Raw genomic sequence first — 26,350 nt, 5'->3', positions numbered from 1 at the left:
ACCTGAGATTGAAAAGACTCTGAAGGGAAGGGGTTACAACGTCCAGGAGAAATACCAAGTTTGGACTTGCAGAGATATCTATTAGACAGTCCAGTGGAGAGTTTGAATTGGCAGATGTATAGAAAACTCTGGAGCTCAAGAGAAGAGGCCAGGATGGAGATACAAATATGGAAATTATCAACACAGAAATGGTATTTTGCCTTGAGAATCCCAGGGACGGGGGAGCCTGGTGGGCTGCTGTCTGTGGGGTCACACAGAGTCGGACACGACTGAAGTGACTTAGCAGCAGCAGCAGCAGATGGTATTTAAAGCTGTCTGGGGACCGTCTAGTCAAGGCTATGGTTTTTCCAGTAGTCATGTATGGGTGTGAGAGTTGGACTATAGAGAAAGCTGAGCACCAAAGAATTGATGCTTTTGAGTGTGGTATTGGAGAAGACTCTTGAGAGTCCCTTGGACTGCAAGGAGATCCAACCAGTACATCCTAAAGGAAGTCAGTCCTGAATATTCATTGGAAGGACTGATTTTGAAGCTTAAATTCCAATACTTTGGCCACCTGATGTGAAGAACTGACTCATTTGAAAAGACCCTGATGCTGTGAAAGATTGAAGGCGGGAGGAGAAGGGGCCAACAGAGGATGAGATGGTTGGATGGCATCACCGACTCAGTGGACATGAGTTTGAGTAAGCTTCAGGAGTTGGTGATGGACAGGGAAGCCTGGTGTGCTGTAGTCCATGGGGTCACAAAGAGTTGGACACGACTGAGCAACTGAACTGAAAGCCATATGGAGGATGCAAAGATGTGATGTTTGATGACTCAGCTCTGGGTAATTATAACACTTAAAGGTTGAGAAGATATGGAAGCACCAGCCAGGGAGGAAAACTAGAGAGAGGTGATCAGAAGCCAAGTAAATGAAAGAAGATGGAAAGATTTATCTATGTGAAATGGTATTAATAACAGGGGAAGTAAGACATTGAGAATTGACCATTGTGGTTAGCAGTGTGAAGGTCGCTGATGGTCTTGACACTTGTTTGAAATAGTGGTTGAAATAGTGGTAAAAGCTTCATTGGTATTGGCTCAAGAGAGAATAAGAAGAGAGATGTTAGTGACAGTATGGACAACTTTTTTGGATAACTTTTGCTTTCAGAGAAATAGTAGTAGCTAAGAGGAGATAAAATACTCAGCATACCTGGAACTCCTGTGTCTGTAAGAATAGTAAGAACTACAATGATAACAACTGCGTCTATCTTATTGACTGCTTTTTGCCTGATACCTATGCCCGACCAAAAGCAAATATACAACTAATTATTTCTTGAACAATAAGTACCATTTCTGTTAAAATTGTAAAATTGTAAGGTTTAGAAGTATTTTCAGAAGATGTTAGAGAAACCATTAAGTCTTTAAAAGAGATGTTCATAGTATCAGAGTTGTGTATGAAAGGTTGATTCATTGGTAAATGATGGTACACATTTATTTGATGAAACATTTATTTGAAGATAAGCAGTTATAGTACAACAGATCCTAGGCTTGACATACAGTGAACTACAGAGATGAGTGAAGTCATGAAAGATACGATTAAACATGTAGGTTGCAGTGAGAGGCGCTTAGCTTTGTTTGATGGGTAATCTAGAGCAAGGAAAATTTAAAAAATTTTTTTTAAACTTTTGAGCAGGGAAGTGAAATCATCTGAGCTGTGTATTTATTGGTTATAAAATTGGCTGCAAGATTTAATATATGGGGAAGATGAATGCCTTATAAACATAACTCTGGAAGATTTTATTGGATGCTCTTTGAAAGACTTTGCCTGGTAAAATGAATTAGGAAATATTGGGTTTCCCAAACATCAGGCTAAATAAACTTGAAAGATGTTTCTTTAATGTGTAGCCTTTAAGATACTTTGTGAATCTACAAGTTGTATGGAATATGCAGATCATGGAACTCTATTCCAGGAACCCTGTTATTCTTTGAAACAGTTTGACAATTTTGGACTGTCATCGTATTACCGTTGTAATCTGAATGAATTTACATGAATTTGACAAGGAGTTTTGAGAATGGAAAAGAAGGAAGAGATAATGATAGGCATGCCTTATTGACTAATAGGTGGTGAAAATGGGAGAAGAAAAAGTCAAAGGGAAAATGTGGGTCCACAGCTTTGATGAGCTTAGCTTAGCACATAGTGAACTTTAAGATGCTGGAAGACAACCAAGAGTAAATTAGGGTTCCTCTCCCCCAAGAATACTTTTATTGTCTGAAATAGTTTCATGATTGTAATGAGAAAGCATAGCAACATGCTATGCAGCACACTTGAAACGGATATAATATTGAGAACCAACAATTAAATTAGGGCTTTACCCTGGAAGGCTTGATTGACGGCTGGAAGCAAGGTTTAGGAGCGCAGATGCCATGTAGCATACAGCGCACGAGGATAATCTTGAAATGATTAGAGCATGAATTAGGAATACTGAAGGAGTATAGCTGCAGGTTTTCTTTTCTTTTTTTTTTTTTCAGAAAAATAATGTGGGGTACAGCAGAAGACTAGTTTTAGAAAAAACGCAGCCGCAAGTACTTGAAAGGAAGCATCATTTTCAGTATTTAGACTGAGATATAAAAAGGTAACCTATGTAAAATCTGGTTTCATTCTTAGCGTATTAATTCCCCCATGTCAGTAAAGTGTGATGCTTCTTTCAGAATTCCTGAAGGATGTCAGTTAAAATCCCCTGCATACTTGGGTAGTCGGTATATTGTGATAAGCTGGAAATTCCTCACTTTTTCAGCTTTGTCATCTGTCCATTGTGTCCATATAAGGAGTACTCTCCTAGGTTTATGACTCCTTTCCTTGACGTGCTCACAGGTCTGCCTTTTGGTCTGCCTCCTTGTGAACCTCTGCTCTCAAAGAAACACTTATTCTCTAGAACTGTGCTGTTGGTACTTAAAATTTATAGAATGGTTGTGAAAGGCTGAAAAAGTATCAGAAATAAAACTTTTAAAAACTCAGAAAATTGAGATTAAGTAAAATACAACACAGTATGTCCTTTGTTGTATTAATATCCTCTGCATAATTGCATCTACCTGCATTTATGTTCAGAAGGAGGTGCACATAGCAAAACATGTAGATGCATTTTCAAGGTCAGAGTGTGGAGTTTGGAAGAAAAATATGGAGCAGACGGTAAGCTCATAGGAAAATTAAGTCAGCCAGCTCTCCCCAGATGGTCATCTTTATACTTTTTTTTTTTTTTTGTAGTTTGTGAATTAGGCACCTGTGTTTTCTTCAACTCACTCTGTGCCATGTGAATTCTTACATTTGACATTTTAATTGCAAATAAAAACAATAAGTTCTGATTTTTTCCACCAAAACGCCCATATTTTTTCTCTTGAAATGAAATAACACTTATTCATATTTTGGAATTCCTAAAATGCTTATTTGAATTTTACAGTTTATTGCCTGGTATGATAGTGGTTCAACTCAAAGGATTTCTTTTTGCACTTCTCAGGACACTGGCTTGAGTAACTTCTAAGAACTGTTCAACTGTGTGTGTGTGTATATATATATACATTTTTTTTTCCTATAGAATGTATTTTTAAAGGAAATCTATGGTTCATGATAAAAATAGCTGTACTGATTTCATATCTAATTAGTTTAAAATGTTCCTGGATTGTGACAGTCTGATGTTAAGTACATCATCTAATCCCATATATAAGAAGAATATAATGCCTTTAAATACACAATGATTTTCAGGTAAACAATATGTTTTTCTCAGCCACTGCTTTCAGACTTCTGTGGCATTTGAACTGGCATTCTGTTATTGAAATGTCAGATAAAAATAGTAACGTACCTCTATCCAAGCTTAATAAACCTACACAATTTCCTCTTTCTTTTGCTTCATTTATATGCAGTAATAAGTGTTGACATTGAGATGCATGTAGGAGAAAAGGATTCCTAAGAGAGACATGTTTATCTTTTTCCTTTCCCATTAAAGATATCCTTGATAAATGCCATGATAGTAAATTTGTTTAAAGCATTATTAGAATGTGATGATGTTCTTGCACCTGAATTAAGGTATTCAGTGTATGTATAATTAAAGATAAAACTACTCAGTAAATTATGGCAGGTGTGGCTTATGTTAATGACACTTGAAAAATAATGCCTTTCAAATTAAACTTTTTAATGTAAGAGTAGCTTGTTTTGCATTAAAACATGTGAATTCATACTCAGAAGTATTGGGATATTATTCAAAAGATAAAACAAAGCTAAGCTTATTTAATTTTCTCTGAAATAGAACAAAACCCAGCTATTTCCTGTAAATTCAGGACCTTGTTGAGCAAGTCATTTCAAGTTTATTGCATTTGCTTGTTTGTTTTGAGGTCAATTAGATCCTAATGACTCATGAACTAGAAAAGGTACAGGTATAATTTTAAGGGGATCTAATGGTCTAATGACCTATGGAGAAGGAAATGGCCACCCACTCCAGTGTTCTTGTCTGGAGAATCCCAGGGATGGGGAAGCCTGATGGGCTGCCGTCTGTGGGGTTGCACAGAGTCGGACGCGACTGAAGTGACTTAGCAATGGTCTGTGGGATTAAATTTTTTTTCATCTGACAAGAAAATATTATTTTTAATCTAATATGAAGTTGCAGCATCTGTTTTTATCCAATTAAATGTTTGTGAAGTTTAAACTTAACTCCTCATGCTTAGAGTCTGCATCCCAACCTCCAAATTCCATCTCCTAGAACTTCCTTAGAATTACAGTTGAAAATGTTTCTGATACATTTTCATGCATACAGCAGTTAAATTATGGTTACAGAGTCACTGGAACAGTCTTTTTGAGCAGTGTGTTGAATAACGTTATATAAGTCACCCCTACTCCAAAATGTTTCCTCCATCTCTGGACATGTATTTTTCTCGTTTGTTTATTCAGTAAGTATTTAATGAGTACCTGCCTTGTTAACGGCCTTCAGCTGGGCATGGACAGCAAAGAAGAACAGAAACAATTCACGGTTCTTGTTTTCCTGAAGCTTACTATCTACAGGAGAGAAGTAGTAGTCAAATAATCCTGGAGATAAACATAAAATTATAATAATGATAAGTACTAGGAAACACAGATGGACTATGAAAGAACCATCGCACAGAATAGGCATTTAATAGTAGGTACTTAATATTTGTTGGCTGGATTAATGAAAAGTAATTGAATGAAAGGGATAACATGGAGAATTATCCTAGAGAAAGCTTCCCTGAGGAAGTTACATGTGACCTGAGATCTGAAGCATGAATAATCACTCAGTTGGTAAATAGTATAGGAAAGAGAGTTTCAAACAAAGAGAAAAACAAGGTTTTATGGCAAGATGGACCATGGCAAATAAGAGAGTGAGCCTATAATAAGAGTTCAAAATAGAACATGGTGGCAGAAGACACTGGAGTGATTAGTCTTCATTAGACATTAGACAAAATGATTGTGTAAAAAATCCTACATGTGTGTATGCTAAGTCACTTCAGTGGTGTCCGATCCTGTGACTCTAGGGACTGACTGTACAACCCACCAGGCTCTTCTGTCCATGGGATTCTCCAGGCAGGAAGACTGGAGTGGGTTGCCTTGTCTTCTTCCAGAGATTTTCCTGACCCAGGGATTGATCAAACCCATGTCTCATGTCTCCTGCATTGGTAGGCAGGTTCTTTACCACTAGTGCCACCAAGGAAGCTCCCTAAAGTGAATAGATGACTTTAGTAGGTGAGAAGATGTAAGGTTACCAGGAAAATATTAATTATATTTCTATATAACAGCAGTGAGAAATTGAAAACTAAAATTCAAAAAATAATATTTATGATAGCATCAAAATCATGAAATACTTGGAGTCAGATTTAACACAATTTGTGTAAGAACTGGATTCCAAAACATACAAAATGTTGCTCAGAGAACATAAAGATTTAAATAGAATGGTATACGATGCTCATGTGGTTAGGGATTCAACACTGTAAAGATGTCATTTTTCCCAAAATTGTTACACGATTGTAACTTAATCCCAGTTAAAATGTTAGTGATTTTTTAATTGATAATTTAATTGTAAGATCTATATGAAAATACAGACAGGATAGAATAGCAAAATTGAAAACCAAGAACAAAGTTGAAAGGTTTATGTTGCTACTTCATAACATAACTTGCTATAAAGATATAGTAACCAAGATGATGTTAGTGTAAGTATTGATAGGCTAGAGGTCAGAAATAGGCCCACAAGTGTATAGCCAATTGATATTCAATAGTTGTGCTGGGGAAACTCAGTGGAGAAAAGCTAGTCCTTTTAATAAGTGATACTATAAGAATTTGATACTCTATGCAAAAAATCAAACCTGATGCATCCTATCATACTCAAAACTCACACTCAAAACTCAACTCAAAAATGCACCATAAGTCTAAATGTAAGAGCTAAAATTATTATGCTCTTTTAAAATAAAATATAGAAGAAAATGCTTGAGAGCTTGGGTTAATCCAAGATTTCCTGAACTGAATGTAAAATACATGAATGATAGTAGAAAATGATAATAAATTTTAAGATGTTGGTATTGTCAAGAAAGGTACTGTTAAAGAAATTTTCAATTAAAAGGTATTGTTCAGTTCAGTTCAGTCGCTTAGTCATGTCTGACTCTTTGCAACCCCATGAATCACAGCACGCCAGGCCTCCCTGTCTATCAAAAACTCCCGAAGTCTACCCAAACCCATGTCCATTGAGTCAGTGAGGCCATCCAGCCATCTCATGCTCTGTCGTACCCTTCTCCTCCTGCCCCCAATCCCTCCCAGCATCAGGCAGGGTCTTTTCAAATGAGCCAGCTCTTCACATCAGGTGGCCAAAGTATTGGATTTTCAGCTTCAACATCAGTCCTTCCAATGAACACCCAGGACCGATCTCCTTTAGAATGGACTGGTTGGATCTTCTTGCAGTCCAAGGGACTCTCAAGAGTCTTCTCCAACACCACAGTTCAAAAGCATCAATTCTTCGGCCCTCAGCTTTCTTCACAGTCCAACTCTCATATCCATACATGACTACTGGAAAAACCATAGCCTTGACTAGACGGACCTTTGTTGGCAAAGTAATGTCTCTGCTCTTCAATATGCTGTCTAGATTGGCCATAACTTTCCTTCCAAGGAGTAAGCATCTTTTAATTTCAAGGCTGAAATCACCATCTGCTGTGATTTTGGAACCCAGAAAAGTAAAGTCAGCCACTGTTTCTCCATCTATTTCCCATGAAGTGATGATACTGGATGCCGTGGTATTAGTTTTCTGAACGTTGAGCTTAAGCCAACTTTTTCACTCTCCTCTTTCACTTTCATTAAGAGGCTTTTGAGTTCCTCTTCATTTTCTGCCATAAGGGTGGTGTCATCTGCATATCTGAGGTTATTGATATTTCTCCCGGCAATCTTGATTCCAGCTTGTGCTTCATCCAGTCCAGCATTTCTCATGATGTACTCTGCATATAAGTTAAATAAGCAGGGTGACAATATACAGCCTTGACGTACTTCTTTTTCTATTTGAAACCAATCTGTTGTTCCACGTCCAGTTCTAACTATTGCTTCTTGGTCTGCATATAGGTTTCTCAAGAGGCAGGTCAGGTGGTCTGGTATTCCCATCTCTTTCAGAATTTTCCACAGTTTATTGTGACCCACACAGTCAAAGGCTTTGGCATATTCAATAAAGCAGAAATAGACGATTTTCTGGAACTCTCTTGCCTTTTCCATGACCCAGTGGATGTTGGCAATTTGATCTCTGGTTCCTCTGCCTTTTCTAAAACCAGCTTGAACATCTGGAACTTCATGGTTCACATACTGTTGAAGCCTGGCTTGGAGAATTTTGAGCATTACTTTGCTAGTGTGTGAAATGAGTGCAATTGTGCGGCAGTTTGAGCATTCTTTGGCATTGCCTTTCTTTGGAATTGGAATGAAAGCTGACCTTTTCCAGTCCTGTGGCCACTGCTGAGGTTTCCAAATTTATTGGCATATTGAATGCAGCACTTTCACAGCATCATGTTTTAGGATTTTAAATAGCTCAAATGGGATTCCGTCACCTCCACTAGCTTTGTTTGTAGTGATGCTTTCTAAGGCCCACTTGACTTCGCATTCCAGGATGTCTGGCTCTAGCTGAGTGATCACACCATTGTGATTATCTGGGTCATGAAGATCTTTTTTGTACAGTTCTTCTGTGTGTTCTTGCCACCACTTCTTAATACCTTCTACTTCTGTCAGGTCCCTACCATTTCTGTCCTTTATTGAGCCCATCTTTGCATGAAATTGTCCTTTGATATCCTAATTTTCTTGAAGAGATCTCTAGTCTTTCCCATTCTGTTGTTTTCCTCTTCTTTGCACTGATGGCTGAGGAAGGCATTCTTATCTCTCCTTGCTATTCTTTGGAACTCTGGGTTCAAATGGGTATATCTTTCCTTTTCTCCTTTTCTTTTCACTTCTCTTCTTTTCACAGTTTTTTGTAAGACCTCCCCAAACAGCCATTTTGCATTTTTGCATTTCTTTTCCATGGGGATGGTCTTGATCCCTGTCTCCTGTACAGTGTCACAAACCTTTGTTCATAGTTCATCAGGCACTCTATCTATCAGATCTAGTCCCTTACATCTATTTCTCACACCATTGTATAATCATAAGGAATTTGATTTAGGTCATACCTGAATGGTCTAGTGGTTTTCCCTGCTTTCTCTTGGCATACAGAACGTTAAGAAGCACATGAATGATGCTCAACGTCACTTATTATTAGTGGAATGTAAACCGCAACTAGAACGAGCTATTTCCTCACACTGCTCAGAGTGGCTATCATCAAAATGCCCACAGACAGTGCACACTGGGAAGGGTGTGGAGAGGAGGGGATTTTCCTACGCTGCCGGTGGGGGTATGAACTGGCACAACCACTATGGAGAGTAGTGTGGAAGTTCCTTTAAAAACTGAAAAAAGTATTACCACGTTATCTAGCAATCCCACTCCTGTGCATATACCCAGTGAAAACCATTCATTTGAAAAGGTACATGCGCCCACCTCAGTGTTCACTGCAGCACAATTTATAATAGTTGAGACTCTGAAGCAAATGAAATATCCTTCCACAGAGGAATGAATAAGGAAGCTGGAGTATATATATTATTGTTTTTCAGTCACTAAGTTATGTCTGACTCTTTGTGACCCCACGTACTGCAGCATGCCAAGCTTCCCTCTCCCTCACCATCTCCCAGAGTTTGCTCAGATTCATGTCAATTGAGTCAGTGATGTTATCTAACTGTCTCATCCTCTTCAGCCCTCTTTTCCTTTTGCCCTCAATCTTTCCCAACATTAGGTTGTTTTCCAATGAGTTAGCTCTTTGCAACAGGTAGCCAAAGTATTGGAGCTTCAGCAACAAAGAGTCAAACCAGTCAATCCTGAAGGAAATCAACACTGAATATTCATTGGAAGTACATCTGTAAAATGGAATATTACTTAGCCATAAAAAGAATGAAATGATGCCATTTGCAGCAACATGGATGGACATAGAAATTATCATACTTAGTGAAGTCAGACTAAGACAAATATCACATTATCACTCACATATAGAATCTTTGAAAATGATACAAATAACTTATTTACAAAACGAAAACAGATCCACAGACTTCAAAAGCAACCATATGATTCAGTTCAGTTCAGACTCTCAAGAGTCTTCTCCAACACCACAGTTCAAAAGCATCAATTCTTCGGCGCTCAGCTTTCTTTACAGTCCAACTCTCACATCCATACATGACCACTGGAAAAACCATAGCCTTGACTATACTCATGACCAAATAGCACTTTTTATTAGTTACTATTAGTTTGCTATGCAAATACAATAAGTTACTCAACAATTATTTTTCCTCCTCCTCCTTTTCCAAGATTTGTTTTAGAAAAGAAACATCTATGAAAAGTCTAACAGAGCAGCCCCAGGGAATCTAACATAATGAGGAGGAACTCATTATTTCATCATTTTTAGTTGGAATTTTAAGTCATCTTTTGTACAGCCTGATAGTAATCATGTTCTCAATAACTATCATTCACCATAGCAATTGCTGCAAACACCAAGCTTCACTTTGTCCTCTAATCATCTTTTAAAGACAAAGATAGCACCACACTAACCTCACCATACAATTCTCAAAGTATCTAAAAAAGCGAGTGACAGTATGATATAGTAGTGATACTGTAACAGAGGAAACATTTTATTAAGTAGCTTGATAGCAGAATAATATATCAGAGTGTCAGTTTAGATAAAAACATTCATCTGTTCTCTAGGTTAGGAGATATTTGAGGACATGAAAGGTTAAATTTATAAGATTTCTTTATAATGAGCTCTTTGAAAACACCCAGCTTGATTGGGTGTCTCTCCAGCAATTCCCTGATAAAATTTTTCCCTTCCAACTTACTGAGCACTATAAAAAGGGGAATTGGAATGTACTAGTAATACCAGGAAAAAATTCCAGGTTTACCATATACACAGGGGAATCAGGCTTCTCAGCTGGTGCTAGTGGTAAAGAACCTGCCTCCCAATGCTGGAGACATGAGAGACACAGGTTCAATCCTTGGTTTAGGATGATGCCCTGGAGAAAAGGGCATGGCAGTCCACTCCAGTATTCTTGCCTGGAGAATCCCATGGACAGAGGAGCCTGGCAGGCTACGGTCCATAGGGTCACAGAGAGTTGGATACGACTGAAGAGAGTTAGTACTCCTGTCTCCTTCATTGCCAGTTACTTCAGGTGGAATCACTACCAATGTAAAAGCTTGGTAATTTTTGATGTACTTCCCTGGTGGCTCAGAGGTTAAAGCGTCTGCCTGGAATGTGGGAGACCCGGGTTCGATCCCTGGGTCGGGAAGATCCCCTGGAGAAGGAAACGGCAACCCACTCCAGTACTCTTGCCTGGAGAATCTCATGGAGGAAGGAGCCTGGTAGGCTACATTCCATGGGGTTGCAAAGAGTTGGACATGACTGAGTGGCTTCACTTTCACAAGCTGGAGATATACTAAAACTCATAGAGCCTAAGGATCCATATCTTTTTTGTGTCTAGTATTTTAAGATTTGCTATTCAGTTCCTCAGTCCTGTCCAACTCTTTGCAGCCCCATGGACTATAGCACATCAGGCTTCCCTATCCTTCACTATCTCCTGGAGTTTACTCAAATTCATGTCCATTGAGTCGGTGATGCCATCCAACCATCTCATCCTCTGTTGCCCCCTTCTCCTCCTGCCCGTAATCTTTCAAAGCAGCAGGGTCTTTTCCAATAAGTTGGCTGTATCAGGTGGCCAAAGTATTAGAACTTCGGCATCAGTCCTTCCCATGAATACTGAAAACTGACTTCCTTTAGGATTGACTGGTTTAATCTCCTTGCTGTCTAAGGGACTCTCAAGAGCCTTCTCCAGCACCACAGTTTGAAAGCATCAGTTCTTTGGTGCTCAGCCTTCTTTATGGTGCAACTCTCACGCCTGTACACGATCACTGGAAAAACCATAGCTTTACCTATACAGACCTTTGTTGGCCAAGTAATGTGTCTGCTTTTTAATATGCTATCTAGTTCTTCCAAGGAGCAAGCATCTTTCAATTTCATGGTTGCAGTCACCATCTACAGTGACTTTGGAGCCCAATAAAACAGTCTGTCACTGTTTCCATTGTTTCCCCATCTATTTGCCATGAAGTAATGTGACTGGATGCCATGATCTTAGCTTTTTGAATGTTGAGTTTTAAGCCAGCTTTTTCACTCTCCTCTTTCACCTTCACCCAGAGGGTCTATAGTTCCTCTTCATTTTCTGCCATTAGGATGGTGTTATCTACGTATCTGAGATTATTGATATTTCTCCTGGCAGTTTTGATTCCAGCTTGTGATTCATACAGCCCAGCATTTCTCATGATGTACTTTGTATGTAAGTTAAATAAGCAGCGTGACAATATACAGTATTTTAAGATGTTGGGCAATCATGATTTAACTTTTTATTGAGAAACAGAGTTAGGAAAAGTAAAATACATAGAGTTAAATTTAAAGCTTTTTGAAAAGTGTTTTTGTTCTTTCATCCGACTACATCTAAAGTCATTTGAGGTCTTAGATGAAATATAAATAAGGGGTAGTGGATGGACAGGCTGGTTAGCTGTGATGCACTGTTGAGGTATCATCTTGCTAATCTGTATGTGCTAGTTGTATTCCTGAAACTATACTCCCAGTACTTAATTGGATAATGAAGAAGCACCCATTATATTCATTTTCTAAGAAATTTCAGAAACAATTTGTCTGTATACACAATGTAGTTTTGACAAAGTATTTTAAAATACCTCCCAGAGAGTTAACAATAAGGCTTCTCTAAAAATTTTCACAAGTTCTAAAATAAACTCTGATCTACTTTCCAAGTCATCCCCATGGTTCTTACTCCTCCCATTTGTAGAAGGTTAAATTTGATCTTTATGAAAAGATGGAGTCTACTCCCTTAAATCCTAATTTTCTCCAAATTCACATTTTGTAAAAGAAATCTAAATCTTGTCAAATCAGGCCTGATATAGTATCATTGTTAACTAGTGAGGACAAATACTTATATAATATTAAAAGTATATAATATATACTACTTATCTCACAACAACATCTAATTCCTCACAATCAGTCTTATTCAGCAATCAGTTTTTTACAATTATCATGATTCTGTAGTGGATACAACAGAGCATACAGAAATTAGTAGGACCCCGGTCTTCTAGTATTTAGTGTGAAAAAGGGCTGTAGATTGTCCTACTTCTTTTAGCCATGAAAGAATAGATTACATTTTGGCCAGGTCTAAGTCCTCATATATTTCCCCAGTACAGCCAAATCAGGTGTTCATTTGTGTAGCTGCCAAGAAGGCTGGAAACAAGAAAAAATGAGATGAGCTAATTTCACCATCATTAGAAGTAAGGTTATAGTTGGCTTTCATTATGTAAAGACATGGAGGCAAGATTAAAAAGAAAAGTGAGGTGAAAATACAGAAAAAAGGGAAAGACATCACATATAGTAGAGATAAAGCTCAAACAGAGAAGGAAGTTGAAACTTTTAATTTCCTGAGGTTTCAGGTAATGATAGGCAAATTAAGCTTCAGTTTTAGCTGCCGGGGAAAGTTAGATGAATTTTTTTAAAAAAGGAAGAAAAGAAAAAGAAGAAAACGTTGAATATAGTTCCTGGAAAAACTGGCAACATGTTGTTCATTCAGACCATGTAACAGGGATTGTTTGACAAAGAAAGCTCTATCTTAAGCTTTGTATACCTAAAGATTTGTTTATTGAGTAAGTAGTCACTTTCAAATGAAACAGGTACCTAGTACTTCAGAGAATCGCTTGGTAACTACAGCTTTTCATTTTGTTATATAAAGTGTTCCTCTGATTGCATTAGGTTTGGCAGACACTCTGAGCAGAGTCTGGACCAGGGTTTTTCACTGTATAAATTCATGATTTTAAGATTCTAGCATTGTAAAACTTCTTTGTGGTGACACCTCAATGTCGTCCCAAATCCTGGGAAGAGAATTCATTCAGCTTTTGATAATAAATATAAAGTGGGATTATTTTTTAACAGCATACTAAGTAAGGTTTTTAATTTGAGCACATTTAAATTGAGCTAGTTCATCCTAAGGTTTACCAGATTGCCTGCATTTAAAAAACATGGCAAGTTGTGGGTAGATCCAAACAGAGATGAGTGTCAGATGAGAAGGACGCACTGGTTGTCATGTTTCATTTATAACTTGTAAATTGGCAGAGTTGCTTTCCATATCAGAGCAATGCAAGTGCAGAGCATTATTATCCACGTATATTAATTCGTTGGTACACATGCTTTGTTGTGCAGCATTAGATTTTTAAACTGGATGTTCTTTGATCCAATTTTTGGATACTTCATAAAGCTAGTAATAAGTCAGTATTTCATGTACACTATTTAAAATGTAGACTTAATAATGACTTCTATAACACTGTACATGAAACGCTAATGTATGGCTAAGTTTAGTTGTTTAAAGCCATCCTACTTGCACTCTGTTGGTCAGATATGGCTATGTCTTTAAAAAGGGGACATCTACTCACCTTTTCAAAGGAAATTTGAGTAGCATAGTTTCATTCCTATAATTTCACATTTCCTCTTCAAACATTTCCACTAAATAGAACGGGAAGTGAGGACTCATAGAAAGAAAGGGTTAGAAGTATAGATCTCATATATATAGCTCACGTGCCAGGTACTCTCTATGAAAATCTCATCATAATTATATTCTCTTTCAGACTTCATAATAGCTATATGATCAATATTACCACATTTTATAGTTCTCAGGTCTCTGACTTTTGGGTTTATATCCATATTCTCCAACCGCTTGGTGCAGTGATAAAGCATTTTATATAATCCCTAATTGACCCTGAATGGAGGGATCTTATATGGACAAGAAGAGGCTAAGCAGGAGAGAAAATGCCACCCTGTTATTAATGTCTATTTAAAATAATTTTGTCTTCAGGGTTCTGATACTTTTCTTCTACCTTGTTACTCTTGTTACTTGTGAAGTTTGTTGACACCATTTGCTTATGGGTAAAGCAGCAGACACAATTATTGATGAAGCAGGCTAACATGTATGACTGTATTCACTAATCCTTTTCTGCTGAAGAGACACTCTTTTGAGACCTCATCATACAGATGTGCATCCCTTTGGGGTACTGATTATCCTCCCTGCCTATGCTGTCCATGTCTTGCTGTCCCTGCTGCCACCATTTAATCTAAGCTTTCACCATTTCTTGCCAACGCCACAGTTATAGCCTTCTTTCTAACTGGTTTTCTTTGTGTACCATTGATCTGCTATAACTAATTTCAAACAGTGATCATAATGATATTTGTGAAACGTGAATCAAATTATATCATTCTTCTGCCAGAAATTCTTCAATGACTTCTTTTGGTAATTACATGAAAATAAAATCTTCTTATAAGATCTTTGCATAAAGTCTCTCTGTTTCCTATACAGTGGTATGTTGGAATTGGTACTTTCTGCCTTGTGAGAGCTGATTGTTAAGTAGTCAAGAATTCTTTAAGCCAATGATAACATGTCAGTAGTTTGAAACTGGTCATGGTAGGAGTATTTGCACTACAGAGATCAGTTGTTGTTGGAGAGACCCTCAGTCATGTGATCCCATGGACTGCAGCACACCAGTCTTCTCTGTCCTTCACCATCTCCCAGAGCTTGCTCAAAATCATGCCCATTGAATCGGTGATGCCATCCAACCATCTCATCCTCTGTTATCCCCTTCTCCTCCTGCCTCAGTCTTTCCCAGCATCAGGGTCTTTTCCAATGAGTCAGCTCTTAGCATCAGGTGGCTAAAGTATTGGATTTTCAGCTTCAACATCAGTCCTTCCAGTGAACACCCAGGACTGATCTCCTTTAGGATGGACTGGTTGGATCTCCTTGCAGTCCAAGGGACTCTCAAGAGTCTTCTGCAACACTACAGCTCAAAAGCATCAGTTCTTCGGCGCTCAGCCTTTTTTATGGTCCAACTCTCACATCCGTACATGACCACTGGGAAAGCCGTAGCTTTGACTAGACAGACCTCTGTTGGCAAAGTAACGTCTCTTTTTAAGACGCTGCCTAGGTTGTCATGGCTTTCCTTCCAAGGAGCAGGTGTCTTTTGATTTCATGGCTTCAGTCAGCATCTGCAGTGATTTGGGAATGCAAGAAAATAAAGTCTCTCACTGTTTCCATTGCTTCCCTGTCTATTTGCCATGAAGTGATGTGACTGGGTACCATGATCTTCATTTTTTGAATGAGAACCCCATGAACAGAAATCAGAACGGGCTACAGATAAGAACTTTTTCTGTTTTGTGTTTAGAGAACTGGTTGTTAATCATTTACCAGCATCTGTTGTGGCTGTTGCTTCCTCCCTGTCTCACATAGTGCTCCACTGATGCTGGTTTTATCTATTCTAATAGGTAGGCTTGTTCCCTTCAGTTGAGGGTCTTTACTTGCTCTTCTTGTCTGAATATTCCTTCTTTGGATTTTCGTATGGCTGGCTCCTTGTCACTATTCAAGTCTAGTCTGGTGTCACCTTCTCAGAGAGGCTTTCCATGGCCATCTTTTAAAAAAATATGTTTATTTGGCTGTGTCAGGTCTTGGTTGAGGCATGCAGTGTCTAGCTATGGCATGTGGGCTTAGTTGCTTTGCAGCATGTGGGATCTTAGTTTCCAGACCAGGAATCAAACCCATATTTTCTGCATTGCAAGGCAGATTCTTAACCACTGGGCCACCAGGGAAGCCCCTCCATGACTGTCTTAATCAAAGGACCACCATCCATGTTTGACCACAGTTTCTCAATAACACCAACCTTATTCCTGCTAGAATAATGCCTTTAAAGTCATTTCATTTGGTATTTGTATTTGGCTGCAAGTCACAGAGAACCAAATAGTTAAGCGTGTATTTTTCTCATAGACAAGAATCATGGGGTTGCACAGTTCAAGGCCAGTGCACAGCTTGGTGATGACATCAAGGGCTTGGTCCCATCCTTCTTCATACCCCACCTTCCTCAGCACATGATAGCCTTTTCATGATCACAAAATAGCCAGTTCACATCTCAGCAGACTTGAGCCTGGCAAGAGATGGGGAAAGAGTAAGGGTGCAAAGACCAAAATGCTGAAGCATATGCCAGCATTTTATCCATTTAAGAAGCCTTCCTGGAAGCCAGACCCAGTGACTTTACCACTTATAACAACTTGGCCAAATGACAGAAGAGTCTGGAAAGAGAAGTGTGTTTGCTTTCCAGCTTTTGTAGTAGAGGAAGGCAAGGAACATGAGGGTTTGGGTGACTTTGGGGTAGATAATTCATGTTGTTTGCCATAATACTCAATAAATTTTTATGAAATTTGTGATGATATGTCTTAAATGACCCAGCTCCATCTTCATCCAAGTTCCAGATGCAAATAAAGTCATGGATAAATTCTGCAGTCTAAATGTTAGCAAAGTTAATAAAAAGTCATCATTAAGGAAAGAGAAAATGATAATTGAAGTATTTCAGATGACTGGAAGCTCCTCCCACTTAAGTTTCAATATTTTGTTTTTGGTTATAATATTCAATTATTTTAAAGGAAGTTTTTCAAGAACATGTTATCTTACTATCATCAGGCAGTTAATATTTGATCATTTTTGATGATTAAAACATGTTATCAATATGAGCACCTTGATTACCAGTCCAGTTCAGTTGCTAAGTCATGTCTGACTCTTCGCAACCCCATTGGACTACAGCACGCCAGGCCTCCCTCTCCTCACCAACTCCCAGAGTTCACTCAAACTCATGTCCATAGAGTCGGTGATGCCATCCAGCCATCTTATCCTCTGTCATCCCCTTCTCCCACCCCCAGTCCCTCCCAGCATTAGGGTCTTTACAAATGAGTCAGTTCTTCACATCTGGTGGCCAAAGTATTGGAGTTTCAGCTTCAACATCAGTCCTTCCAATGAATATTCAGGACTGATCTCCTTTAGAGTAGACTGGTTGGATCTCCTTGCAGTCCAAGGGACTCTCAAGAGTCTTCTCTAACACCACAATTCAAAAGCATCAATTCTTCGGCACTCAGCTTTCTAATGTTTCTGTTTTTTAATATGCTGTCTAGGTTGGTCATAACTTTCCTTCCAAGGAGTATGCGTCTTTTAATTTCATGGCTGCAATCACCATCTGCAGTGATTTTGGTGCCCCCCCAAATAAAGTCTTTCACAGTTTCTGCTGTTTCCCCATCTATTTGACATGAAGTGATGGGACTGGATGCCATGATCTTAGTTTTCTGAATATTGAGCTTTAAGCCAACTGTTTCACTCTCTTCTTTCACTTTCAACAAGAGACTCCTTAGTTCTTTGCTTTCTGCCATGGTGTCATTTGTATATCTGAGGTTACTGACAATTCTCCCGGCAATCTTCATTCCAGTTTGTGCTACATCCAGCCCAGCGTTTCTCATGATGTACTCTGCATAGAAGTTAAATAAGCAGGGTGACAATATACAGCCTTGACATACTCCTTTCTCTATTTGGAACCAGTCTGTTGTTCCATGTCCAGTTCTGTTTCCTGACCTGCATACAGGTTTCTCAAGAGGCAGGTCAGGTGGTCTGGTATTCCCATCTCTTTCAGAATTTTCCAGTTTATTGTGACCCACAAGTCAAAGGCTTTGGTATAGTCAATAAAGCAGAAATAGATGTTTTTCTGGAACTCTCTTGCTTTTTCGATAATCCAGCGGATGTTGTCAATTTGATCTCTGGTTCCTCTGCCTTTTCTAAAACCAGCTTGAACATCTGGAAGTTCATGGTTCACGTATTGCTGAAGCCTGGCTTGGAGAATTTTGAGCATTACTTTTCTAGCGTGTGAGATGAGTACCATTGTGCAGTAGTTTGAGCATTCTTTGGCATTGCCTTTCTTTGGAATTGGAATGAAAGCTGACCTTTTCCAGTCCTGTGGCCACTGCTGAGGTTTCCAAATTTGCTGGCATATTGAGTGCAGCACTTTCACAGCATCATCTTTCAGGATTTGAAAGAGCTCAACTGGAATGCCATCACCTCCACTAGCTTTGTTCGTAGTGATGCTTCCTAAGGCCCACTTGACTTCACATTCCAGGATGTCTGGCTCTAGGTGAGTGATCAAGCCATCGTGATCATCTGGGTCATGAAGATATTTTTTGTACAGTTTCTGTGTATTCTTGCCACCTCTTCTTAATATCTTCTGCTTCTGTTAGGTCTGTGCCATTTCTGTCCTTTATTGAGCCCATCTTTGCATGAAATGTTCCCTTGGTATCTCTCATTTTCTTGAAGAGATCTCTAGTCTTTCCCATTCTGTTGTTTTCCTCTATTTCTTTGCATTGATCGCTAAGGAAGGCTTTCTTATCTCTCCATGCTATTCTTTGGAACTCTGCATTCGTATGGGTGTATCTTTCCTTTTCTCTTTTGTTTTGCTCTTCTCTTCTTTTCACAGCTATTTGTAAGGCCTCCTCAGACAGCCAGTTTGCTTTTTTGCATTTTTTTTTTCTTGAGGACGGTCTTGATCCCCATTTCCTTTACAATGTCATGAACCTCCACCCATAGTTCTCAGGCACTCTGTCAGATCTAGTCCCTTAAATCTATTTCCCACTTCCACTGTATAATTGTAAGGTATTTGATTTAGGTCATACCTGAATGGTCTAGTGGTTTTCCCTAGTTTCTTCAATTGAAGTCTGAATTTGGCAATGAGTTCATGATCTGAGCCACAGTCAGCTCCCAGTCTTGTTTTTGCTGACTATATAGAGCTTCTTCATCTTTGGCTCCAAAGAATATATCAACCTGATTTCAGTGTTGACCATCTGGCCATGTCCATGTGTAGAGTCTTCTCTTGTGTTGTTGGAAGAGGATGTTTTCTATGATCAGTGCATTCTCTTGGCTAAACTTTATGAGCCTTTGCTCTGCTTCATTTTGTACTCCAAGGTCAAATTTGCCTGTTACTCCAGGTGTTTCTTGACTTCCTACATCTACATTCCAGTCCCCTGTAATGAAAAGGATATCTTTTTTGGCTGTTAGTTCTAAAAGGTCTTGTAGGTCTTCATTGAATCTTCTTCAGCATTACTGGTCAGGGCATAGACTTGGATTACCGTGATATTGAATGGTTTGCCTTGGAAATGAACAGAGATCACTGTGTCGTTTTTGAGACTGCATCTGAGTACTGCATTTCAGACTCTCTTTTTGACTGATGGCTACTTCATTTCTTTAAGGGTTCTTTCCCACAGTAGTATATATGATGTTGATCTGAGTTAAATTTACCCATTCCAGTCCATTTTAGTTCGCTGATTCCTAGAATGTCGACGTTTACTCTTGCCATCTCCTGATTTGATCACTTCCAATTTACCTTGATTCATGGACCTGACATTCCAGGTTCCTGTGCACTGTTGCCATTTACAGCATCAGACCTTGCTTCCATCATCATTCACATCCACAACTGGGTGTTGTTTTTGCTTTTGCTCTGTCTCTTTATTCTTTCTGGAGTTGTTTCTCCACTGATCTCCAGCAGTATATTGGGCTCCTACCAACCTGGGTATTTCCATCTTTCAGTATCCTATCTTTTTGCCTTTTCATACTATTCATGGGGTTCTCAAGGCAAGAATACATTGATATACTGTAATGTATTGAAGGGTTATCTTCCAGGACTTTGAGCAATGTTATGTCTGTTTGCCTCAGTTTGCAGTGATGCTGTATTTAAAAAATAAATTTGCAATACCTTTATTGTTTTATTTCTAATCCTTTTTAATGGCAAGATAGAAAAATAAGTAAGCATGGGCACTGGAATCAGACACATCTGATCTTGAATCCTGACTCTACCATTTCCTAGCTATGTAGCCTTGGGCCAGATAATTCATCTTTCTCAGCCTTATCTGTTTTTTAAAATATTTCTTTAACTATTCAATGAGGACAGTAGTAGGTAATCCTTTTACATGTTTCTGAGGATTTTATAAGATGATCTAAGGCAAATGAAGGTGAATGATGGTCTTTAGCTCACCTTTTTCTGGAGTACATATTAAACTATCATTAACCTACAAAGTGCATTTGTGGACCGCTTCCTGCATCAGCACAACCCAAGATGACTACTAAAAGAGAAAATTTCAAAGCTTCCCCGTCAGCCTCTTTTTTTTTTTAATCTTAATTTTTAATAAATGGTACAAGGTTAATTTTTTGTTGTTGTTGACTAAAATTTGAGAACCACTGATTTCAGTCCCAAGCAAAGATTTATTGATCAGATTAGCTTAATCTCTGTTAACAGGCTTGGATAAGAAGTGCTGGGAATGATTTTAAGAATATGCTTTCCTGAGCCATATCTCAAATGTAGTCTAGATTCTAGAGCCATACTGCCAGGATTCAAATCCTAACTTGACAACTTACTAGCTCTTTCTCCAGAGAAGTAATTTTAACTCTATGGGTCTCTGTTTCCTTTCCTGTAAAATGGAGATATTATTACATACCTCAGAGTGCTCAGAGAAGGAAAATGTTGAACATTCATGCTATACCAAAGTCTATACATGACAGCAATTAGTATTATAAGTAACATTGTTTTTAGAACCCACAGGGTGCACCTTAAGAGGACATATCAGTGATTCTCAGCACAGCCACACATATCACTGGGGAGCTCTGAAGATTCTGATGCCCAGGCCGTATCCGAGAACAGTGAAGTCAGAAATAATATGTAGCTAGGAGCTAGGTATCTGGTTTTTGTTTGTATGTCTGTTTATTTTCAATTCCTGCAGGTGATTCCAGTGGGTAGCAAAGGCTGATAAAAATTCTTCCCTCTCATTTAAAAGCTCTCCAGGGAATTCCTGGAAGTTTAGTGGTTAGAACTCAGTGTTTTCATTCTCAGGACCTGGGTTCAGTCCCTGGTTGGGGATCTAATATCCTGTAAACCAAAATAAATAAATGAATTAAATAAAAGCTCTCCAGATAATTCTGATGATCACTGAATATTACTTGAGAGAGATATACTGGTAAATGAGGTTAATCTTTATTGAGAAAGGGAAAATAAGAGCTTAGCCTCTGACCAAGAAAGCCTGCAGGACACATGGATATTATAAAAGTATTGAATGTTGAAGGAAAAAGCCTCTAAAAGAAAATCTGTTACTGGAATAAAAATAAAGGGCACAGGGTCTGGAATCACTTAGATCCAGACTCCAAACCCAGGTCTCCTATTTGTTATTGAAACACTTAATATCACTATAAGCCTCAATTTTCTCATTGTAAAATGTGGATATTTACTACCACATAAGGTTGTTATGGGCTTTCCAGGTGGCTCAGTGATAAAGAACCCTTCTGCCAATGCAGGAGACATAAAAGACAGGGTTCAATTCCTGGGTTTGGAAGATCCCCTGGAAGAGGACATGGAAACCCACTCTAGTATTCTGGTTTGGAGAATCCCATGGACAGAGGAGTCTGGCGGGCTACGGTCTGTGGGGTCACAAAGAGTCGGACATGACTGAAGTGACTTAGCAGGCATGCAGCACACAGGTTGTTAGAAGGATACAGTGGGGAAGGAGATGGAAAGCTCTTGGCTAGTAACGACTCCTGCTACGTAGACGTTAAATAAAGGTTTATTGTTATGGTTGCTTTTTCAAGTGAGGTTAATGGGATCCAGAGTGTGAAGGAGAGTGACGAGGGGCAAGGGCAGTGCCCAAGTACTGTGTTAAATCATAGGATAGATAATGGAGGTATGAACCTGAGAGTTGGTAGATGAGAGGAGGAGTTCATTTCAGGACAAACTTCTGAGATCTTCTCGCTTGCCTAGTGTTTATCAAGCAGCCTCCCCAGTCCTTTTCTAATATTCCTTCCAATGTGAGCTGTCCTGGTAAACCCAGACTTCTGTGTTAGTAACCAAATTTTGTAGAAAAGTTTCATAAAATGAATGTAAGAGTTTCTCAGCAAGAACCTTAAGGGGACTCGTAAACAAACTACACACAATTTATTGTAATTGTTTTAAGAACAGTTATTTCACTTATTGAAAGGTTTATTTGACTTCCTTACAGATCTTGGGTCTTGCAGGTTTCTGGTACTTTTATAGAGCTAAAGGGAATCAGAATTAATTTTAAGCTCCATTTAAACTGCATTTTAACATCCAATTTGTCACTCACCACATCTTTGCAGCAGCAGGCAGACCTAGGCTGGAAGGACCCAATCTCTGCCCTTCTTAGTCTTGGGGCTTCTTTTGGCTTTTACCAACTGCCGCATGGCCTCACATTGCTAGATTTGCTTGGGTGGGTGCCAGCGAGTTGGCTCTGGTGCCAGTGCTCGCCGGTCTCCACCTCTGACCAGATGGGCAGGGGCAGGCAGATCACCTGTGCGGCCGGGAAAGCGGCTGTCTCCCTCTGCAGGCGACCCCCAGTGGCTGCAGGAGCACTCCTTGCTTGGCTCATTGGAGAGAAGAAAAGACGTAGTATTTTGTCCAAAATTAATGACTCAACAATTCTTCATACTTTTTTTTTTTTTCATCTCACAGTTACCTCTTCATACGTACTGGAAAAGGCCTATGGTATAGTGTAACAGAACTGGCCCAGCTTTCAGTAATTTTTGGTGGAGTGAAGGATGACTGGTTTCCTTGATAGCTCATTTTTGAACAGTATTTCTCAGTTTTGACTGGTCATGGGAATCATCTGGAATCTTAGGGAACCTGGTGACTGAACCTCACACACAGAGATTGTGAATACAATTCTACAAGTCTGGGGAGAAGGCTGACTTTACGGCTCCACAGTGGTCAGGGTGACCAGCCTTTGCTAGGAACACTGTTGCAGAGTAGGGTAGATACCTGACACTACTTACTTTCATTTATGGACTTTTATCAACCATTCCAAGGCTCTCAAAAGAATCCCATTCAGTAGCCTGTTATATAGGGTGTCAAAGAATAATAGAAAGTGCAAGGGTTTTGGGAATGCTGGGACGAAAGGAAACCGGAACTATCGTTTTATTCATATCTCTTTGAAACAGGATCTGTGCAACAACAACTTTAGAATCACTTGACTCTTGGGATTGATATATACACACTACTCCACAGAAAACAGGTAACCGATAAGAACCTACTGTATAGCACAGGGAACTCTACTTAATACTCAGTAATTACCTATATGGGAAAAGAATCTTAGAGTGGATATATGTTTGTGTGTAACTGATTCACTTTGCTGTACAGCAGAAACTAATACAACATTTTAAATCAACGATGCACTAATAAATTTTTTTTAATAAAAGCTAAAACTGAAAAAAATCACTTGAATAATTTTAAAATTCCTGAGCCTTATCCTCATGCCTCCTTAGTCAATGTCCCTCAAGTGGCAGTGGGGGAGGGATGTCAAGAACCTATATTTTAATACATTTCCCCAGGTGATTCTTAGGCACACTCATGTTTAGAACCATTCATTTCTAGCAGAGGTTCTCAACATGCACATTTGAATCACATAGGGCTATAAAAACACCCATGCCAACTAAACTAGGGGTTCTCAAACATGGCTTTTATCAACCATTGGCATCACTTTGAAGGCTTCCAAAAGCCCTTGCTCAGGCCCCACACTATGCCAGTCACACTGGAATCTCTGTGTGAGACCCAGGCATCCATGATTGTCAAAGCTCTCCACGTGGTTCCAGTCTGAAGCCAGGATTGAGAACCGCTATACCATATATTCTGGTTGAATTCATTTGGGGTGAGTCTCAGGCATTAATAACTTATCGTGGCAATCATTCTGCAATATACATATATCAAATAATTATGTTGTACACTTAAACTAACACAATGTTCTGTGTCAGCTATGTCTCAATGAAACTGAGGGGAAAATAAATAATTTCTAAATGCACCCCAGGTAATTATAAAGTGCAGCCCAAGATAAGAACTCCTGAACAGTCATTTTCAGCTTTCTGAATTTCCAGTTCAGTCACTTGATACCCTTTAGCCTACACATTCAGGCTTTCTTCCTTCCTGCACATCAGACCCAACCCAGTCCTGACCAAAGCTGACAGTGATCTGGAGGCTTATTCTCATGAAAAGTTAGTTATATGTCCACCTAGACATAGGCCTCGACGCCCTTCTTTTCTAGTCTCATCAACTAACCTATCATTCATTCAACAAATAGAAACACCCAGTATTTGTCAAGGACTCTTCATTGAACTGTGGATACGATGAAAAATAATACACTGCTCCTGACCTCTCAAAAATCTTATGTATTTGCAGGCTAAAGGAGGGAGACATTTATACAAAAAGAGCTCTAGCAGAGAGTAGTAATTATTACAATGGATAAGTGAACAAAGGACTGTGGGAATACCAATATGATAGCAACTAAATCTGCCTTGGAGAGTCAGGGAAGACATGTCTAAGGAGAGGCTATCTAGGCCAAGTCTTCCCTACATGACCTGTCACACCCGCCATGGTGTGATTTCTCTCTACTGCATTTCTTGCTACTCTTGACCTGGTTTCAGCTTCGAACATATTAAACTCTCAGTTCTTTGAATGCCCCACACTCTCTTGATAAAACTTCTGTAGTCAGTGTTTGTTTGCCTGGAACTTTTTTCTCCTTTTCTTCATCTGTACCTCCTACCTAGGGCTCTGCTTAGCTGTTATTTTCACAAAGAGCTCCTCACTGACCTCCTGGATGATGATACATGTCCTGGTTAGACATCCGTGTACTAGCCTATAGAGCTGCTTTTATAGCTCATGCCCCTTTTATTAGGTATCTGATCCTTCAGACCTGTGAATGCCATGAAAGCAAGAGCAACCGGTGGTCTCCATCACCAGTGTCTCTCATGCCTGGCACTACAGGATGAATAAGTTATTGCGCTCCGGGAACAGCGGATGATACGCTCAAAATCACAGAGACATGGTGTTCTGTGCTGTGTTCTAGAATAGCAAAAACTTTGGATAATCAATGTATACATTTGGCAGGAGGAGGTTTTTAGTGATGAGTCAGAAGAGGTTGATTGTTAAGGGCTTTGTATGTATTCCTAAATGGTCTGAACCTCACCCTGTGCAACAGGAAGCCAGAAATAGGTTTTATTCAGGAGTATAATAATGAGGTTTATCACTCTACGGGCAGTGTGGAGAGTGGACTGAAAAGGAAAAGCCATTTAAAGAACATTAGGAGATACTCTAGTCCCTAGGTGAAAAATAATAAAGGCTTCCCTGAAGTAATAAAGCACAGGGTTTCCATTCAAAAGGCATTTTGAGATTGAACCTGTAGCACTTGCTGACTAATTACATGTGGGGGTGAATGTAAAGATGATGCCATGGTCTAGCTTGGAAGACAGGCTGGGTGGAGATGCTATTAATGGAAATACGGCTGGGTGGAGATGCTATTAATGGAAATACAGCTGGGTGGAGATGCTGTTAATAGAACTATGGAATGTAAGAAGAGAAGAGCTACTTTCAGTAAAAAATATAACAAGCACAGTTTTAAACATGTTGAGAGTTCCAAGTACCTGTTGGAATCTAGATAGAGTCTTTTATGTAGTTAGAAGTACATACAATTCTCAGCTTGGTATCTTATTGATTGTGGATGTGACTGGTTTTGTCCAACTGACTATATTGACCTTCAGTTAATGTACAAAAAGACAGATTTTTGAAACTGACAGTGTCTTACTGATTTCATGATTTGTGCTTCCTTGGGCCACAATTGGCAATACTTAAAGGGAGTCTCCATTAAAGTTACTCTTTGGTTCTTTGATTAAATACATAAGCCTATGCCAACCCCACCTGAATTTTTAGGTGGTAGCAATGCTTCCCCTGATAGCTCAGTTGATAAAGAATCTGCTTGCAATGCAGGAGACCCCAGTTCTATTCCTGGGTCGGGAAGATCCCCTGGAGAAAGGATAGGCTACCCACTCCAGTATTCTTGGGCTTCCCTTG

The 26,350-nt window shown here is 39.1% G+C and overlaps 1 protein-coding gene across 3 annotated transcripts in view; it reads left to right on the top strand.

Annotated features, from left to right (window-relative positions):
* LIN7A (lin-7 homolog A, crumbs cell polarity complex component) overlaps positions 1–26,350 on the top strand; it is a 159,120-nt gene that overhangs the window by 21,983 nt on the left and 110,787 nt on the right. The window lies entirely within an intron of this gene.

The sequence above is a fragment of the Capra hircus genome, chromosome 5, assembly GCF_001704415.2.
Source record: "Capra hircus breed San Clemente chromosome 5, ASM170441v1, whole genome shotgun sequence".
NCBI classification, from domain to species: Eukaryota; Metazoa; Chordata; class Mammalia; order Artiodactyla; family Bovidae; genus Capra; species Capra hircus.
This window is presented reverse-complemented; position numbering and strand designations above follow the sequence as displayed.